Here is a 19,490-nt window from a genome sequence, read left to right as displayed (position 1 = left end):
TCATATTGGCCCTACCGCCGAGCGGCAGCGAGCGGCAGTCGAGCAAAGTCGGGCCAAGTCGACACACGATGAAGGGGCCGCCCACTTAGCTGCAACGAGGCGAGAGACGAGCAGATACTACTTGTGCAGCGACACTTGGCAATTTCGAGGATCGCATGGTGTTGAACACACACTATTGCGCTACGCAAAAACGACAGCCCTCTTGCGGTGGCCGGGAATCGAACCCGGATCAACTGCTTGGGAAGCAACCATGCTGACCGTTACACCACCACCGCTGCATTCCGCTGCACGCATCCTGTGTCGCGATGCGTTGCCGCCCCTGCTGCCACCAGAGGCCGAAGCGACCCTGCTGCAGGCGCCCTGCCCGCCCGCGCATCCGAACGCGGGTCCACGCCGCTTCCAGGGCGATGCACTGTAACTAGACGCAGGACTGACTTCCGCTGAGAAGTCCACCCTGTCGTGTTCGGCATGGTGGGAAAAGAATTCCTGTGTGCTTCCCTGTCGCAGTGGGCAGCGCGTGACGTCTTCTCAAGGGCGTACGTTCGACCCTCACCCCAGCCATCTCATTTTCTCTCCACGACAGTGAAACGCACAGCATAGCTTTTGCGAGGTAAAGCCGTGTTTACAGTTTATTACCACCCAGGCTCCTTTGCGTCAACGTGAGAGTGTTTGTTTCCAGTTATTACTAATTATAGTTTTGCTACTTACACTTGAGACTGAAAGCGATGTTTGTGTAGTATGTCTTGGGCGCTTTGGGAGTGAGTAAGCGGGATCGTGGTGGCGGACAGAGTTCAGCGTTGTCGCCAGATTCGGCCGTAAAGTTCGTGGAGGAGAAATATTTCTGGACCCATTCACACGTAGCTGATACTTGAGGTATGTCCGGTATGGTCTAGTGGCTAGGATACCTGGCTTTCACACAGGAGGCCAGGGTTCGATTACTGGTAGCGGAACGTCAATTTTCCAGGCTGAGATGAGAAATCTTCTCAGGGCCGTTTTTCGTCTTCGTGGTGTTGCTGCTCTGGGTTCCAAGTATAAGGTGAGAGAAAGTCAAGGAAAAGAGATACATGCTCACGTGATTGGCGGGGCCGTTTTTAAGGAAGAGGAGATGATTTTGCGGTTTTGGACTGCTGATGCGACAGTGTTGCGTGGCTCGTTAGCCCTGTGGGGTATAGCGTCGTGCTGGTAACGAGAAGGTCATGGGTTCGATCCCTCCACAGGCCATCCCACTTTCTCCGCTAATAGGAAATGCAGTCTCCCGCGAGACTCTGCCACGTAGATTCCAAATGATCTGCACATCGAGCTACAAGTCTGAACGTTTCGCTCAGGGGTCGCCAACGGCCGGCTCCCTTTCGATTAATGAAGTTAAGCAGAGGTGGGCGTGGTTAGTGATTACATGGGTGATAGGCGGGATCTCTGCGTGCTATTGGACCTTTCCCCTTTCACCCCCACTCTCCCCCTTTTGTGTTACAGTGTTGATGTGCTATGATGCCTCCCACAGCAATTTAAATTACGTTAACGAACATAGGATCCAAAATTTAAAGAGGTTCTTTGCAAAAAGAGCGAACGTAAAGTGCAGGAACGACTTTGGCAGTAACAGAACCGTACGAATCCACAGATAATTTCTCAAATATCGTAGATAACACTGTAGGGGAGCAGTGAGAATTCCGAAATTTGTAAATGAAAATTTAGCTTTTCGAATTGGAAAGGAAAGGTAGTCTTGATTAGCGTGTTTCTCGCAGCCGATTGTCGTACTGCTTCTGTCATATTGGCCCTACCGCCGAGCGGCAGCGAGCGGCAGTCGAGCAAAGTCGGGCCAAGTCGACACACGATGAAGGGGCCGCCCACTTAGCTGCAACGAGGCGAGAGACGAGCAGATACTACTTGTGCAGCGACACTTGGCAATTTCGAGGATCGCATGGTGTTGAACACACACTATTGCGCTACGCAAAAACGACAGCCCTCTTGCGGTGGCCGGGAATCGAACCCGGATCAACTGCTTGGGAAGCAACCATGCTGACCGTTACACCACCACCGCTGCATTCCGCTGCACGCATCCTGTGTCGCGATGCGTTGCCGCCCCTGCTGCCACCAGAGGCCGAAGCGACCCTGCTGCAGGCGCCCTGCCCGCCCGCGCATCCGAACGCGGGTCCACGCCGCTTCCAGGGCGATGCACTGTAACTAGACGCAGGACTGACTTCCGCTGAGAAGTCCACCCTGTCGTGTTCGGCATGGTGGGAAAAGAATTCCTGTGTGCTTCCCTGTCGCAGTGGGCAGCGCGTGACGTCTTCTCAAGGGCGTACGTTCGACCCTCACCCCAGCCATCTCATTTTCTCTCCACGACAGTGAAACGCACAGCATAGCTTTTGCGAGGTAAAGCCGTGTTTACAGTTTATTACCACCCAGGCTCCTTTGCGTCAACGTGAGAGTGTTTGTTTCCAGTTATTACTAATTATAGTTTTGCTACTTACACTTGAGACTGAAAGCGATGTTTGTGTAGTATGTCTTGGGCGCTTTGGGAGTGAGTAAGCGGGATCGTGGTGGCGGACAGAGTTCAGCGTTGTCGCCAGATTCGGCCGTAAAGTTCGTGGAGGAGAAATATTTCTGGACCCATTCACACGTAGCTGATACTTGAGGTATGTCCGGTATGGTCTAGTGGCTAGGATACCTGGCTTTCACACAGGAGGCCAGGGTTCGATTACTGGTAGCGGAACGTCAATTTTCCAGGCTGAGATGAGAAATCTTCTCAGGGCCGTTTTTCGTCTTCGTGGTTTTGCTGCTCTGGGTTCCAAGTATAAGGTGAGAGAAAGTCAAGGAAAAGAGATACATGCTCACGTGATTGGCGGGGCCGTTTTTAAGGAAGAGGAGATGATTTTGCGGTTTTGGACTGCTGATGCGACAGTGTTGCGTGGCTCGTTAGCCCTGTGGGGTATAGCGTCGTGCTGGTAACGAGAAGGTCATGGGTTCGATCCCTCCACAGGCCATCCCACTTTCTCCGCTAATAGGAAATGCAGTCTCCCGCGAGACTCTGCCACGTAGATTCCAAATGATCTGCACATCGAGCTACAAGTCTGAACGTTTCGCTCAGGGGTCGCCAACGGCCGGCTCCCTTTCGATTAATGAAGTTAAGCAGAGGTGGGCGTGGTTAGTGATTACATGGGTGATAGGCGGGATCTCTGCGTGCTATTGGACCTTTCCCCTTTCACCCCCACTCTCCCCCTTTTGTGTTACAGTGTTGATGTGCTATGATGCCTCCCACAGCAATTTAAATTACGTTAACGAACATAGGATCCAAAATTTAAAGAGGTTCTTTGCAAAAAGAGCGAACGTAAAGTGCAGGAACGACTTTGGCAGTAACAGAACCGTACGAATCCACAGATAATTTCTCAAATATCGTAGATAACACTGTAGGGGAGCAGTGAGAATTCCGAAATTTGTAAATGAAAATTTAGCTTTTCGAATTGGAAAGGAAAGGTAGTCTTGATTAGCGTGTTTCTCGCAGCCGATTGTCGTACTGCTTCTGTCATATTGGCCCTACCGCCGAGCGGCAGCGAGCGGCAGTCGAGCAAAGTCGGGCCAAGTCGACACACGATGAAGGGGCCGCCCACTTAGCTGCAACGAGGCGAGAGACGAGCAGATACTACTTGTGCAGCGACACTTGGCAATTTCGAGGATCGCATGGTGTTGAACACACACTATTGCGCTACGCAAAAACGACAGCCCTCTTGCGGTGGCCGGGAATCGAACCCGGATCAACTGCTTGGGAAGCAACCATGCTGACCGTTACACCACCACCGCTGCATTCCGCTGCACGCATCCTGTGTCGCGATGCGTTGCCGCCCCTGCTGCCACCAGAGGCCGAAGCGACCCTGCTGCAGGCGCCCTGCCCGCCCGCGCATCCGAACGCGGGTCCACGCCGCTTCCAGGGCGATGCACTGTAACTAGACGCAGGACTGACTTCCGCTGAGAAGTCCACCCTGTCGTGTTCGGCATGGTGGGAAAAGAATTCCTGTGTGCTTCCCTGTCGCAGTGGGCAGCGCGTGACGTCTTCTCAAGGGCGTACGTTCGACCCTCACCCCAGCCATCTCATTTTCTCTCCACGACAGTGAAACGCACAGCATAGCTTTTGCGAGGTAAAGCCGTGTTTACAGTTTATTACCACCCAGGCTCCTTTGCGTCAACGTGAGAGTGTTTGTTTCCAGTTATTACTAATTATAGTTTTGCTACTTACACTTGAGACTGAAAGCGATGTTTGTGTAGTATGTCTTGGGCGCTTTGGGAGTGAGTAAGCGGGATCGTGGTGGCGGACAGAGTTCAGCGTTGTCGCCAGATTCGGCCGTAAAGTTCGTGGAGGAGAAATATTTCTGGACCCATTCACACGTAGCTGATACTTGAGGTATGTCCGGTATGGTCTAGTGGCTAGGATACCTGGCTTTCACACAGGAGGCCAGGGTTCGATTACTGGTAGCGGAACGTCAATTTTCCAGGCTGAGATGAGAAATCTTCTCAGGGCCGTTTTTCGTCTTCGTGGTTTTGCTGCTCTGGGTTCCAAGTATAAGGTGAGAGAAAGTCAAGGAAAAGAGATACATGCTCACGTGATTGGCGGGGCCGTTTTTAAGGAAGAGGAGATGATTTTGCGGTTTTGGACTGCTGATGCGACAGTGTTGCGTGGCTCGTTAGCCCTGTGGGGTATAGCGTCGTGCTGGTAACGAGAAGGTCATGGGTTCGATCCCTCCACAGGCCATCCCACTTTCTCCGCTAATAGGAAATGCAGTCTCCCGCGAGACTCTGCCACGTAGATTCCAAATGATCTGCACATCGAGCTACAAGTCTGAACGTTTCGCTCAGGGGTTGCCAACGGCCGGCTCCCTTTCGATTAATGAAGTTAAGCAGAGGTGGGCGTGGTTAGTGATTACATGGGTGATAGGCGGGATCTCTGCGTGCTATTGGACCTTTCCCCTTTCACCCCCACTCTCCCCCTTTTGTGTTACAGTGTTGATGTGCTATGATGCCTCCCACAGCAATTTAAATTACGTTAACGAACATAGGATCCAAAATTTAAAGAGGTTCTTTGCAAAAAGAGCGAACGTAAAGTGCAGGAACGACTTTGGCAGTAACAGAACCGTACGAATCCACAGATAATTTCTCAAATATCGTAGATAACACTGTAGGGGAGCAGTGAGAATTCCGAAATTTGTAAATGAAAATTTAGCTTTTCGAATTGGAAAGGAAAGGTAGTCTTGATTAGCGTGTTTCTCGCAGCCGATTGTCGTACTGCTTCTGTCATATTGGCCCTACCGCCGAGCGGCAGCGAGCGGCAGTCGAGCAAAGTCGGGCCAAGTCGACACACGATGAAGGGGCCGCCCACTTAGCTGCAACGAGGCGAGAGACGAGCAGATACTACTTGTGCAGCGACACTTGGCAATTTCGAGGATCGCATGGTGTTGAACACACACTATTGCGCTACGCAAAAACGACAGCCCTCTTGCGGTGGCCGGGAATCGAACCCGGATCAACTGCTTGGGAAGCAACCATGCTGACCGTTACACCACCACCGCTGCATTCCGCTGCACGCATCCTGTGTCGCGATGCGTTGCCGCCCCTGCTGCCACCAGAGGCCGAAGCGACCCTGCTGCAGGCGCCCTGCCCGCCCGCGCATCCGAACGCGGGTCCACGCCGCTTCCAGGGCGATGCACTGTAACTAGACGCAGGACTGACTTCCGCTGAGAAGTCCACCCTGTCGTGTTCGGCATGGTGGGAAAAGAATTCCTGTGTGCTTCCCTGTCGCAGTGGGCAGCGCGTGACGTCTTCTCAAGGGCGTACGTTCGACCCTCACCCCAGCCATCTCATTTTCTCTCCACGACAGTGAAACGCACAGCATAGCTTTTGCGAGGTAAAGCCGTGTTTACAGTTTATTACCACCCAGGCTCCTTTGCGTCAACGTGAGAGTGTTTGTTTCCAGTTATTACTAATTATAGTTTTGCTACTTACACTTGAGACTGAAAGCGATGTTTGTGTAGTATGTCTTGGGCGCTTTGGGAGTGAGTAAGCGGGATCGTGGTGGCGGACAGAGTTCAGCGTTGTCGCCAGATTCGGCCGTAAAGTTCGTGGAGGAGAAATATTTCTGGACCCATTCACACGTAGCTGATACTTGAGGTATGTCCGGTATGGTCTAGTGGCTAGGATACCTGGCTTTCACACAGGAGGCCAGGGTTCGATTACTGGTAGCGGAACGTCAATTTTCCAGGCTGAGATGAGAAATCTTCTCAGGGCCGTTTTTCGTCTTCGTGGTGTTGCTGCTCTGGGTTCCAAGTATAAGGTGAGAGAAAGTCAAGGAAAAGAGATACATGCTCACGTGATTGGCGGGGCCGTTTTTAAGGAAGAGGAGATGATTTTGCGGTTTTGGACTGCTGATGCGACAGTGTTGCGTGGCTCGTTAGCCCTGTGGGGTATAGCGTCGTGCTGGTAACGAGAAGGTCATGGGTTCGATCCCTCCACAGGCCATCCCACTTTCTCCGCTAATAGGAAATGCAGTCTCCCGCGAGACTCTGCCACGTAGATTCCAAATGATCTGCACATCGAGCTACAAGTCTGAACGTTTCGCTCAGGGGTCGCCAACGGCCGGCTCCCTTTCGATTAATGAAGTTAAGCAGAGGTGGGCGTGGTTAGTGATTACATGGGTGATAGGCGGGATCTCTGCGTGCTATTGGACCTTTCCCCTTTCACCCCCACTCTCCCCCTTTTGTGTTACAGTGTTGATGTGCTATGATGCCTCCCACAGCAATTTAAATTACGTTAACGAACATAGGATCCAAAATTTAAAGAGGTTCTTTGCAAAAAGAGCGAACGTAAAGTGCAGGAACGACTTTGGCAGTAACAGAACCGTACGAATCCACAGATAATTTCTCAAATATCGTAGATAACACTGTAGGGGAGCAGTGAGAATTCCGAAATTTGTAAATGAAAATTTAGCTTTTCGAATTGGAAAGGAAAGGTAGTCTTGATTAGCGTGTTTCTCGCAGCCGATTGTCGTACTGCTTCTGTCATATTGGCCCTACCGCCGAGCGGCAGCGAGCGGCAGTCGAGCAAAGTCGGGCCAAGTCGACACACGATGAAGGGGCCGCCCACTTAGCTGCAACGAGGCGAGAGACGAGCAGATACTACTTGTGCAGCGACACTTGGCAATTTCGAGGATCGCATGGTGTTGAACACACACTATTGCGCTACGCAAAAACGACAGCCCTCTTGCGGTGGCCGGGAATCGAACCCGGATCAACTGCTTGGGAAGCAACCATGCTGACCGTTACACCACCACCGCTGCATTCCGCTGCACGCATCCTGTGTCGCGATGCGTTGCCGCCCCTGCTGCCACCAGAGGCCGAAGCGACCCTGCTGCAGGCGCCCTGCCCGCCCGCGCATCCGAACGCGGGTCCACGCCGCTTCCAGGGCGATGCACTGTAACTAGACGCAGGACTGACTTCCGCTGAGAAGTCCACCCTGTCGTGTTCGGCATGGTGGGAAAAGAATTCCTGTGTGCTTCCCTGTCGCAGTGGGCAGCGCGTGACGTCTTCTCAAGGGCGTACGTTCGACCCTCACCCCAGCCATCTCATTTTCTCTCCACGACAGTGAAACGCACAGCATAGCTTTTGCGAGGTAAAGCCGTGTTTACAGTTTATTACCACCCAGGCTCCTTTGCGTCAACGTGAGAGTGTTTGTTTCCAGTTATTACTAATTATAGTTTTGCTACTTACACTTGAGACTGAAAGCGATGTTTGTGTAGTATGTCTTGGGCGCTTTGGGAGTGAGTAAGCGGGATCGTGGTGGCGGACAGAGTTCAGCGTTGTCGCCAGATTCGGCCGTAAAGTTCGTGGAGGAGAAATATTTCTGGACCCATTCACACGTAGCTGATACTTGAGGTATGTCCGGTATGGTCTAGTGGCTAGGATACCTGGCTTTCACACAGGAGGCCAGGGTTCGATTACTGGTAGCGGAACGTCAATTTTCCAGGCTGAGATGAGAAATCTTCTCAGGGCCGTTTTTCGTCTTCGTGGTGTTGCTGCTCTGGGTTCCAAGTATAAGGTGAGAGAAAGTCAAGGAAAAGAGATACATGCTCACGTGATTGGCGGGGCCGTTTTTAAGGAAGAGGAGATGATTTTGCGGTTTTGGACTGCTGATGCGACAGTGTTGCGTGGCTCGTTAGCCCTGTGGGGTATAGCGTCGTGCTGGTAACGAGAAGGTCATGGGTTCGATCCCTCCACAGGCCATCCCACTTTCTCCGCTAATAGGAAATGCAGTCTCCCGCGAGACTCTGCCACGTAGATTCCAAATGATCTGCACATCGAGCTACAAGTCTGAACGTTTCGCTCAGGGGTCGCCAACGGCCGGCTCCCTTTCGATTAATGAAGTTAAGCAGAGGTGGGCGTGGTTAGTGATTACATGGGTGATAGGCGGGATCTCTGCGTGCTATTGGACCTTTCCCCTTTCACCCCCACTCTCCCCCTTTTGTGTTACAGTGTTGATGTGCTATGATGCCTCCCACAGCAATTTAAATTACGTTAACGAACATAGGATCCAAAATTTAAAGAGGTTCTTTGCAAAAAGAGCGAACGTAAAGTGCAGGAACGACTTTGGCAGTAACAGAACCGTACGAATCCACAGATAATTTCTCAAATATCGTAGATAACACTGTAGGGGAGCAGTGAGAATTCCGAAATTTGTAAATGAAAATTTAGCTTTTCGAATTGGAAAGGAAAGGTAGTCTTGATTAGCGTGTTTCTCGCAGCCGATTGTCGTACTGCTTCTGTCATATTGGCCCTACCGCCGAGCGGCAGCGAGCGGCAGTCGAGCAAAGTCGGGCCAAGTCGACACACGATGAAGGGGCCGCCCACTTAGCTGCAACGAGGCGAGAGACGAGCAGATACTACTTGTGCAGCGACACTTGGCAATTTCGAGGATCGCATGGTGTTGAACACACACTATTGCGCTACGCAAAAACGACAGCCCTCTTGCGGTGGCCGGGAATCGAACCCGGATCAACTGCTTGGGAAGCAACCATGCTGACCGTTACACCACCACCGCTGCATTCCGCTGCACGCATCCTGTGTCGCGATGCGTTGCCGCCCCTGCTGCCACCAGAGGCCGAAGCGACCCTGCTGCAGGCGCCCTGCCCGCCCGCGCATCCGAACGCGGGTCCACGCCGCTTCCAGGGCGATGCACTGTAACTAGACGCAGGACTGACTTCCGCTGAGAAGTCCACCCTGTCGTGTTCGGCATGGTGGGAAAAGAATTCCTGTGTGCTTCCCTGTCGCAGTGGGCAGCGCGTGACGTCTTCTCAAGGGCGTACGTTCGACCCTCACCCCAGCCATCTCATTTTCTCTCCACGACAGTGAAACGCACAGCATAGCTTTTGCGAGGTAAAGCCGTGTTTACAGTTTATTACCACCCAGGCTCCTTTGCGTCAACGTGAGAGTGTTTGTTTCCAGTTATTACTAATTATAGTTTTGCTACTTACACTTGAGACTGAAAGCGATGTTTGTGTAGTATGTCTTGGGCGCTTTGGGAGTGAGTAAGCGGGATCGTGGTGGCGGACAGAGTTCAGCGTTGTCGCCAGATTCGGCCGTAAAGTTCGTGGAGGAGAAATATTTCTGGACCCATTCACACGTAGCTGATACTTGAGGTATGTCCGGTATGGTCTAGTGGCTAGGATACCTGGCTTTCACACAGGAGGCCAGGGTTCGATTACTGGTAGCGGAACATCAATTTTCCAGGCTGAGATGAGAAATCTTCTCAGGGCCGTTTTTCGTCTTCGTGGTGTTGCTGCTCTGGGTTCCAAGTATAAGGTGAGAGAAAGTCAAGGAAAAGAGATACATGCTCACGTGATTGGCGGGGCCGTTTTTAAGGAAGAGGAGATGATTTTGCGGTTTTGGACTGCTGATGCGACAGTGTTGCGTGGCTCGTTAGCCCTGTGGGGTATAGCGTCGTGCTGGTAACGAGAAGGTCATGGGTTCGATCCCTCCACAGGCCATCCCACTTTCTCCGCTAATAGGAAATGCAGTCTCCCGCGAGACTCTGCCACGTAGATTCCAAATGATCTGCACATCGAGCTACAAGTCTGAACGTTTCGCTCAGGGGTCGCCAACGGCCGGCTCCCTTTCGATTAATGAAGTTAAGCAGAGGTGGGCGTGGTTAGTGATTACATGGGTGATAGGCGGGATCTCTGCGTGCTATTGGACCTTTCCCCTTTCACCCCCACTCTCCCCCTTTTGTGTTACAGTGTTGATGTGCTATGATGCCTCCCACAGCAATTTAAATTACGTTAACGAACATAGGATCCAAAATTTAAAGAGGTTCTTTGCAAAAAGAGCGAACGTAAAGTGCAGGAACGACTTTGGCAGTAACAGAACCGTACGAATCCACAGATAATTTCTCAAATATCGTAGATAACACTGTAGGGGAGCAGTGAGAATTCCGAAATTTGTAAATGAAAATTTAGCTTTTCGAATTGGAAAGGAAAGGTAGTCTTGATTAGCGTGTTTCTCGCAGCCGATTGTCGTACTGCTTCTGTCATATTGGCCCTACCGCCGAGCGGCAGCGAGCGGCAGTCGAGCAAAGTCGGGCCAAGTCGACACACGATGAAGGGGCCGCCCACTTAGCTGCAACGAGGCGAGAGACGAGCAGATACTACTTGTGCAGCGACACTTGGCAATTTCGAGGATCGCATGGTGTTGAACACACACTATTGCGCTACGCAAAAACGACAGCCCTCTTGCGGTGGCCGGGAATCGAACCCGGATCAACTGCTTGGGAAGCAACCATGCTGACCGTTACACCACCACCGCTGCATTCCGCTGCACGCATCCTGTGTCGCGATGCGTTGCCGCCCCTGCTGCCACCAGAGGCCGAAGCGACCCTGCTGCAGGCGCCCTGCCCGCCCGCGCATCCGAACGCGGGTCCACGCCGCTTCCAGGGCGATGCACTGTAACTAGACGCAGGACTGACTTCCGCTGAGAAGTCCACCCTGTCGTGTTCGGCATGGTGGGAAAAGAATTCCTGTGTGCTTCCCTGTCGCAGTGGGCAGCGCGTGACGTCTTCTCAAGGGCGTACGTTCGACCCTCACCCCAGCCATCTCATTTTCTCTCCACGACAGTGAAACGCACAGCATAGCTTTTGCGAGGTAAAGCCGTGTTTACAGTTTATTACCACCCAGGCTCCTTTGCGTCAACGTGAGAGTGTTTGTTTCCAGTTATTACTAATTATAGTTTTGCTACTTACACTTGAGACTGAAAGCGATGTTTGTGTAGTATGTCTTGGGCGCTTTGGGAGTGAGTAAGCGGGATCGTGGTGGCGGACAGAGTTCAGCGTTGTCGCCAGATTCGGCCGTAAAGTTCGTGGAGGAGAAATATTTCTGGACCCATTCACACGTAGCTGATACTTGAGGTATGTCCGGTATGGTCTAGTGGCTAGGATACCTGGCTTTCACACAGGAGGCCAGGGTTCGATTACTGGTAGCGGAACATCAATTTTCCAGGCTGAGATGAGAAATCTTCTCAGGGCCGTTTTTCGTCTTCGTGGTGTTGCTGCTCTGGGTTCCAAGTATAAGGTGAGAGAAAGTCAAGGAAAAGAGATACATGCTCACGTGATTGGCGGGGCCGTTTTTAAGGAAGAGGAGATGATTTTGCGGTTTTGGACTGCTGATGCGACAGTGTTGCGTGGCTCGTTAGCCCTGTGGGGTATAGCGTCGTGCTGGTAACGAGAAGGTCATGGGTTCGATCCCTCCACAGGCCATCCCACTTTCTCCGCTAATAGGAAATGCAGTCTCCCGCGAGACTCTGCCACGTAGATTCCAAATGATCTGCACATCGAGCTACAAGTCTGAACGTTTCGCTCAGGGGTCGCCAACGGCCGGCTCCCTTTCGATTAATGAAGTTAAGCAGAGGTGGGCGTGGTTAGTGATTACATGGGTGATAGGCGGGATCTCTGCGTGCTATTGGACCTTTCCCCTTTCACCCCCACTCTCCCCCTTTTGTGTTACAGTGTTGATGTGCTATGATGCCTCCCACAGCAATTTAAATTACGTTAACGAACATAGGATCCAAAATTTAAAGAGGTTCTTTGCAAAAAGAGCGAACGTAAAGTGCAGGAACGACTTTGGCAGTAACAGAACCGTACGAATCCACAGATAATTTCTCAAATATCGTAGATAACACTGTAGGGGAGCAGTGAGAATTCCGAAATTTGTAAATGAAAATTTAGCTTTTCGAATTGGAAAGGAAAGGTAGTCTTGATTAGCGTGTTTCTCGCAGCCGATTGTCGTACTGCTTCTGTCATATTGGCCCTACCGCCGAGCGGCAGCGAGCGGCAGTCGAGCAAAGTCGGGCCAAGTCGACACACGATGAAGGGGCCGCCCACTTAGCTGCAACGAGGCGAGAGACGAGCAGATACTACTTGTGCAGCGACACTTGGCAATTTCGAGGATCGCATGGTGTTGAACACACACTATTGCGCTACGCAAAAACGACAGCCCTCTTGCGGTGGCCGGGAATCGAACCCGGATCAACTGCTTGGGAAGCAACCATGCTGACCGTTACACCACCACCGCTGCATTCCGCTGCACGCATCCTGTGTCGCGATGCGTTGCCGCCCCTGCTGCCACCAGAGGCCGAAGCGACCCTGCTGCAGGCGCCCTGCCCGCCCGCGCATCCGAACGCGGGTCCACGCCGCTTCCAGGGCGATGCACTGTAACTAGACGCAGGACTGACTTCCGCTGAGAAGTCCACCCTGTCGTGTTCGGCATGGTGGGAAAAGAATTCCTGTGTGCTTCCCTGTCGCAGTGGGCAGCGCGTGACGTCTTCTCAAGGGCGTACGTTCGACCCTCACCCCAGCCATCTCATTTTCTCTCCACGACAGTGAAACGCACAGCATAGCTTTTGCGAGGTAAAGCCGTGTTTACAGTTTATTACCACCCAGGCTCCTTTGCGTCAACGTGAGAGTGTTTGTTTCCAGTTATTACTAATTATAGTTTTGCTACTTACACTTGAGACTGAAAGCGATGTTTGTGTAGTATGTCTTGGGCGCTTTGGGAGTGAGTAAGCGGGATCGTGGTGGCGGACAGAGTTCAGCGTTGTCGCCAGATTCGGCCGTAAAGTTCGTGGAGGAGAAATATTTCTGGACCCATTCACACGTAGCTGATACTTGAGGTATGTCCGGTATGGTCTAGTGGCTAGGATACCTGGCTTTCACACAGGAGGCCAGGGTTCGATTACTGGTAGCGGAACGTCAATTTTCCAGGCTGAGATGAGAAATCTTCTCAGGGCCGTTTTTCGTCTTCGTGGTGTTGCTGCTCTGGGTTCCAAGTATAAGGTGAGAGAAAGTCAAGGAAAAGAGATACATGCTCACGTGATTGGCGGGGCCGTTTTTAAGGAAGAGGAGATGATTTTGCGGTTTTGGACTGCTGATGCGACAGTGTTGCGTGGCTCGTTAGCCCTGTGGGGTATAGCGTCGTGCTGGTAACGAGAAGGTCATGGGTTCGATCCCTCCACAGGCCATCCCACTTTCTCCGCTAATAGGAAATGCAGTCTCCCGCGAGACTCTGCCACGTAGATTCCAAATGATCTGCACATCGAGCTACAAGTCTGAACGTTTCGCTCAGGGGTCGCCAACGGCCGGCTCCCTTTCGATTAATGAAGTTAAGCAGAGGTGGGCGTGGTTAGTGATTACATGGGTGATAGGCGGGATCGCTGCGTGCTATTGGACCTTTCCCCTTTCACCCCCACTCTCCCCCTTTTGTGTTACAGTGTTGATGTGCTATGATGCCTCCCACAGCAATTTAAATTACGTTAACGAACATAGGATCCAAAATTTAAAGAGGTTCTTTGCAAAAAGAGCGAACGTAAAGTGCAGGAACGACTTTGGCAGTAACAGAACCGTACGAATCCACAGATAATTTCTCAAATATCGTAGATAACACTGTAGGGGAGCAGTGAGAATTCCGAAATTTGTAAATGAAAATTTAGCTTTTCGAATTGGAAAGGAAAGGTAGTCTTGATTAGCGTGTTTCTCGCAGCCGATTGTCGTACTGCTTCTGTCATATTGGCCCTACCGCCGAGCGGCAGCGAGCGGCAGTCGAGCAAAGTCGGGCCAAGTCGACACACGATGAAGGGGCCGCCCACTTAGCTGCAACGAGGCGAGAGACGAGCAGATACTACTTGTGCAGCGACACTTGGCAATTTCGAGGATCGCATGGTGTTGAACACACACTATTGCGCTACGCAAAAACGACAGCCCTCTTGCGGTGGCCGGGAATCGAACCCGGATCAACGGCTTGGGAAGCAACCATGCTGACCGTTACACCACCACCGCTGCATTCCGCTGCACGCATCCTGTGTCGCGATGCGTTGCCGCCCCTGCTGCCACCAGAGGCCGAAGCGACACTGCTGCAGGCGCCCTGCCCGCCCGCGCATCCGAACGCGGGTCCACGCCGCTTCCAGGGCGATGCACTGTAACTAGACGCAGGACTGACTTCCGCTGAGAAGTCCACCCTGTCGTGTTCGGCATGGTGGGAAAAGAATTCCTGTGTGCTTCCCTGTCGCAGTGGGCAGCGCGTGACGTCTTCTCAAGGGCGTACGTTCGACCCTCACCCCAGCCATCTCATTTTCTCTCCACGACAGTGAAACGCACAGCATAGCTTTTGCGAGGTAAAGCCGTGTTTACAGTTTATTACCACCCAGGCTCCTTTGCGTCAACGTGAGAGTGTTTGTTTCCAGTTATTACTAATTATAGTTTTGCTACTTACACTTGAGACTGAAAGCGATGTTTGTGTAGTATGTCTTGGGCGCTTTGGGAGTGAGTAAGCGGGATCGTGGTGGCGGACAGAGTTCAGCGTTGTCGCCAGATTCGGCCGTAAAGTTCGTGGAGGAGAAATATTTCTGGACCCATTCACACGTAGCTGATACTTGAGGTATGTCCGGTATGGTCTAGTGGCTAGGATACCTGGCTTTCACACAGGAGGCCAGGGTTCGATTACTGGTAGCGGAACGTCAATTTTCCAGGCTGAGATGAGAAATCTTCTCAGGGCCGTTTTTCGTCTTCGTGGTGTTGCTGCTCTGGGTTCCAAGTATAAGGTGAGAGAAAGTCAAGGAAAAGAGATACATGCTCACGTGATTGGCGGGGCCGTTTTTAAGGAAGAGGAGATGATTTTGCGGTTTTGGACTGCTGATGCGACAGTGTTGCGTGGCTCGTTAGCCCTGTGGGGTATAGCGTCGTGCTGGTAACGAGAAGGTCATGGGTTCGATCCCTCCACAGGCCATCCCACTTTCTCCGCTAATAGGAAATGCAGTCTCCCGCGAGACTCTGCCACGTAGATTCCAAATGATCTGCACATCGAGCTACAAGTCTGAACGTTTCGCTCAGGGGTCGCCAACGGCCGGCTCCCTTTCGATTAATGAAGTTAAGCAGAGGTGGGCGTGGTTAGTGATTACATGGGTGATAGGCGGGATCTCTGCGTGCTATTGGACCTTTCCCCTTTCACCCCCACTCTCCCCTTTTGTGTTACAGTGTTGATGTGCTATGATGCCTCCCACAGCAATTTAAATTACGTTAACGAACATAGGATCCAAAATTTAAAGAGGTTCTTTGCAAAAAGAGCGAACGTAAAGTGCAGGAACGACTTTGGCAGTAACAGAACCGTACGAATCCACAGATAATTTCTCAAATATCGTAGATAACACTGTAGGGGAGCAGTGAGAATTCCGAAATTTGTAAATGAAAATTTAGCTTTTCGAATTGGAAAGGAAAGGTAGTCTTGATTAGCGTGTTTCTCGCAGCCGATTGTCGTACTGCTTCTGTCATATTGGCCCTACCGCCGAGCGGCAGCGAGCGGCAGTCGAGCAAAGTCGGGCCAAGTCGACACACGATGAAGGGGCCGCCCACTTAGCTGCAACGAGGCGAGAGACGAGCAGATACTACTTGTGCAGCGACACTTGGCAATTTCGAGGATCGCATGGTGTTGAACACACACTATTGCGCTACGCAAAAACGACAGCCCTCTTGCGGTGGCCGGGAATCGAACCCGGATCAACTGCTTGGGAAGCAACCATGCTGACCGTTACACCACCACCGCTGCATTCCGCTGCACGCATCCTGTGTCGCGATGCGTTGCCGCCCCTGCTGCCACCAGAGGCCGAAGCGACCCTGCTGCAGGCGCCCTGCCCGCCCGCGCATCCGAACGCGGGTCCACGCCGCTTCCAGGGCGATGCACTGTAACTAGACGCAGGACTGACTTCCGCTGAGAAGTCCACCCTGTCGTGTTCGGCATGGTGGGAAAAGAATTCCTGTGTGCTTCCCTGTCGCAGTGGGCAGCGCGTGACGTCTTCTCAAGGGCGTACGTTCGACCCTCACCCCAGCCATCTCATTTTCTCTCCACGACAGTGAAACGCACAGCATAGCTTTTGCGAGGTAAAGCCGTGTTTACAGTTTATTACCACCCAGGCTCCTTTGCGTCAACGTGAGAGTGTTTGTTTCCAGTTATTACTAATTATAGTTTTGCTACTTACACTTGAGACTGAAAGCGATGTTTGTGTAGTATGTCTTGGGCGCTTTGGGAGTGAGTAAGCGGGATCGTGGTGGCGGACAGAGTTCAGCGTTGTCGCCAGATTCGGCCGTAAAGTTCGTGGAGGAGAAATATTTCTGGACCCATTCACATGTAGCTGATACTTGAGGTATGTCCGGTATGGTCTAGTGGCTAGGATACCTGGCTTTCACACAGGAGGCCAGGGTTCGATTACTGGTAGCGGAACGTCAATTTTCCAGGCTGAGATGAGAAATCTTCTCAGGGCCGTTTTTCGTCTTCGTGGTGTTGCTGCTCTGGGTTCCAAGTATAAGGTGAGAGAAAGTCAAGGAAAAGAGATACATGCTCACGTGATTGGCGGGGCCGTTTTTAAGGAAGAGGAGATGATTTTGCGGTTTTGGACTGCTGATGCGACAGTGTTGCGTGGCTCGTTAGCCCTGTGGGGTATAGCGTCGTGCTGGTAACGAGAAGGTCATGGGTTCGATCCCTCCACAGGCCATCCCACTTTCTCCGCTAATAGGAAATGCAGTCTCCCGCGAGACTCTGCCACGTAGATTCCAAATGATCTGCACATCGAGCTACAAGTCTGAACGTTTCGCTCAGGGGTCGCCAACGGCCGGCTCCCTTTCGATTAATGAAGTTAAGCAGAGGTGGGCGTGGTTAGTGATTACATGGGTGATAGGCGGGATCTCTGCGTGCTCTTGGACCTTTCCCCTTTCACCCCCACTCTCCCCCTTTTGTGTTACAGTGTTGATGTGCTATGATGCCTCCCACAGCAATTTAAATTACGTTAACGAACATAGGATTCAAAATTTAAAGAGGTTCTTTGCAAAAAGAGCGAACGTAAAGTGCAGGAACGACTTTGGCAGTAACAGAACCGTACGAATCCACAGATAATTTCTCAAATATCGTAGATAACACTGTAGGGGAGCAGTGAGAATTCCGAAATTTGTAAATGAAAATTTAGCTTTTCGAATTGGAAAGGAAAGGTAGTCTTGATTAGCGTGTTTCTCGCAGCCGATTGTCGTACTGCTTCTGTCATATTGGCCCTACCGCCGAGCGGCAGCGAGCGGCAGTCGAGCAAAGTCGGGCCAAGTCGACACACGATGAAGGGGCCGCCCACTTAGCTGCAACGAGGCGAGAGACGAGCAGATACTACTTGTGCAGCGACACTTGGCAATTTCGAGGATCGCATGGTGTTGAACACACACTATTGCGCTACGCAAAAACGACAGCCCTCTTGCGGTGGCCGGGAATCGAACCCGGATCAACTGCTTGGGAAGCAACCATGCTGACCGTTACACCACCACCGCTGCATTCCGCTGCACGCATCCTGTGTCGCGATGCGTTGCCGCCCCTGCTGCCACCAGAGGCCGAAGCGACCCTGCTGCAGGCGCCCTGCCCGCCCGCGCATCCGAACGCGGGTCCACGCCGCTTCCAGGGCGATGCACTGTAACTAGACGCAGGACTGACTTCCGCTGAGAAGTCCACCCTGTCGTGTTCGGCATGGTGGGAAAAGAATTCCTGTGTGCTTCCCTGTCGCAGTGGGCAGCGCGTGACGTCTTCTCAAGGGCGTACGTTCGACCCTCACCCCAGCCATCTCATTTTCTCTCCACGACAGTGAAACGCACAGCATAGCTTTTGCGAGGTAAAGCCGTGTTTACAGTTTATTACCACCCAGGCTCCTTTGCGTCAACGTGAGAGTGTTTGTTTCCAGTTATTACTAATTATAGTTTTGCTACTTACACTTGAGACTGAAAGCGATGTTTGTGTAGTATGTCTTGGGCGCTTTGGGAGTGAGTAAGCGGGATCGTGGTGGCGGACAGAGTTCAGCGTTGTCGCCAGATTCGGCCGTAAAGTTCGTGGAGGAGAAATATTTCTGGACCCATTCACACGTAGCTGATACTTGAGGTATGTCCGGTATGGTCTAGTGGCTAGGATACCTGGCTTTCACACAGGAGGCCAGGGTTCGATTACTGGTAGCGGAACGTCAATTTTCCAGGCTGAGATGAGAAATCTTCTCAGGGCCGTTTTTCGTCTTCGTGGTGTTGCTGCTCTGGGTTCCAAGTATAAGGTGAGAGAAAGTCAAGGAAAAGAGATACATGCTCACGTGATTGGCGGGGCCGTTTTTAAGGAAGAGGAGATGATTTTGCGGTTTTGGACTGCTGATGCGACAGTGTTGCGTGGCTCGTTAGCCCTGTGGGGTATAGCGTCGTGCTGGTAACGAGAAGGTCATGGGTTCGATCCCTCCACAGGCCATCCCACTTTCTCCGCTAATAGGAAATGCAGTCTCCCGCGAGACTCTGCCACGTAGATTCCAAATGATCTGCACATCGAGCTACAAGTCTGAACGTTTCGCTCAGGGGTCGCCAACGGCCGGCTCCCTTTCGATTAATGAAGTTAAGCAGAGGTGGGCGTGGTTAGTGATTACATGGGTGATAGGCGGGATCTCTGCGTGCTATTGGACCTTTCCCCTTTCACCCCCACTCTCCCCTTTTGTGTTACAGTGTTGATGTGCTATGATGCCTCCCACAGCAATTTAAATTACGTTAACGAACATAGGATCCAAAATTTAAAGAGGTTCTTTGCAAAAAGAGCGAACGTAAAGTGCAGGAACGACTTTGGCAGTAACAGAACCGTACGAATCCACAGATAATTTCTCAAATATCGTAGATAACACTGTAGGGGAGCAGTGAGAATTCCGAAATTTGTAAATGAAAATTTAGCTTTTCGAATTGGAAAGGAAAGGTAGTCTTGATTAGCGTGTTTCTCGCAGCCGATTGTCGTACTGCTTCTGTCATATTGGCCCTACCGCCGAGCGGCAGCGAGCGGCAGTCGAGCAAAGTCGGGCCAAGTCGACACACGATGAAGGGGCCGCCCACTTAGCTGCAACGAGGCGAGAGACGAGCAGATACTACTTGTGCAGCGA

General features: G+C 51.9%; 11 non-coding genes across 11 annotated transcripts; all 11 read right to left on the bottom strand.

Annotated features, from left to right (window-relative positions):
* Positions 1 to 203: 203 nt before the first annotated feature.
* Trnag-ccc (transfer RNA glycine (anticodon CCC)) lies at positions 204 to 275 on the bottom strand. Its single transcript has one exon. It is a non-coding gene; the product is annotated as a tRNA-Gly (tRNA).
* A 1,688-nt stretch (positions 276 to 1,963) lies between these two features.
* Positions 1,964 to 2,035, bottom strand: Trnag-ccc (transfer RNA glycine (anticodon CCC)). Its single transcript has one exon. It is a non-coding gene; the product is annotated as a tRNA-Gly (tRNA).
* Positions 2,036 to 3,723: 1,688 nt separating this feature from the next.
* Trnag-ccc (transfer RNA glycine (anticodon CCC)) lies at positions 3,724 to 3,795 on the bottom strand. Its single transcript has one exon. It is a non-coding gene; the product is annotated as a tRNA-Gly (tRNA).
* Positions 3,796 to 5,483: 1,688 nt separating this feature from the next.
* Trnag-ccc (transfer RNA glycine (anticodon CCC)) lies at positions 5,484 to 5,555 on the bottom strand. Its single transcript has one exon. It is a non-coding gene; the product is annotated as a tRNA-Gly (tRNA).
* A 1,688-nt stretch (positions 5,556 to 7,243) lies between these two features.
* Positions 7,244 to 7,315, bottom strand: Trnag-ccc (transfer RNA glycine (anticodon CCC)). The gene has a single exon. It is a non-coding gene; the product is annotated as a tRNA-Gly (tRNA).
* Positions 7,316 to 9,003: 1,688 nt separating this feature from the next.
* Trnag-ccc (transfer RNA glycine (anticodon CCC)) lies at positions 9,004 to 9,075 on the bottom strand. The gene has a single exon. It is a non-coding gene; the product is annotated as a tRNA-Gly (tRNA).
* A 1,688-nt stretch (positions 9,076 to 10,763) lies between these two features.
* On the bottom strand, positions 10,764 to 10,835 carry Trnag-ccc (transfer RNA glycine (anticodon CCC)). Its single transcript has one exon. It is a non-coding gene; the product is annotated as a tRNA-Gly (tRNA).
* A 1,688-nt stretch (positions 10,836 to 12,523) lies between these two features.
* Positions 12,524 to 12,595, bottom strand: Trnag-ccc (transfer RNA glycine (anticodon CCC)). The gene has a single exon. It is a non-coding gene; the product is annotated as a tRNA-Gly (tRNA).
* A 1,688-nt stretch (positions 12,596 to 14,283) lies between these two features.
* Trnag-ccc (transfer RNA glycine (anticodon CCC)) lies at positions 14,284 to 14,355 on the bottom strand. Its single transcript has one exon. It is a non-coding gene; the product is annotated as a tRNA-Gly (tRNA).
* A 1,687-nt stretch (positions 14,356 to 16,042) lies between these two features.
* Trnag-ccc (transfer RNA glycine (anticodon CCC)) lies at positions 16,043 to 16,114 on the bottom strand. Its single transcript has one exon. It is a non-coding gene; the product is annotated as a tRNA-Gly (tRNA).
* Positions 16,115 to 17,802: 1,688 nt separating this feature from the next.
* On the bottom strand, positions 17,803 to 17,874 carry Trnag-ccc (transfer RNA glycine (anticodon CCC)). The gene has a single exon. It is a non-coding gene; the product is annotated as a tRNA-Gly (tRNA).
* Between the last annotated feature and the right edge of the window lie 1,616 nt (positions 17,875 to 19,490).

Source organism: Schistocerca gregaria, chromosome 8 (assembly GCF_023897955.1).
Source record: "Schistocerca gregaria isolate iqSchGreg1 chromosome 8, iqSchGreg1.2, whole genome shotgun sequence".
NCBI lineage: Eukaryota > Metazoa > Arthropoda > Insecta > Orthoptera > Acrididae > Schistocerca > Schistocerca gregaria.
The sequence above is the reverse complement of the archived record's forward strand: the minus strand, read 5'-3'. Positions and strand labels throughout refer to the sequence as shown.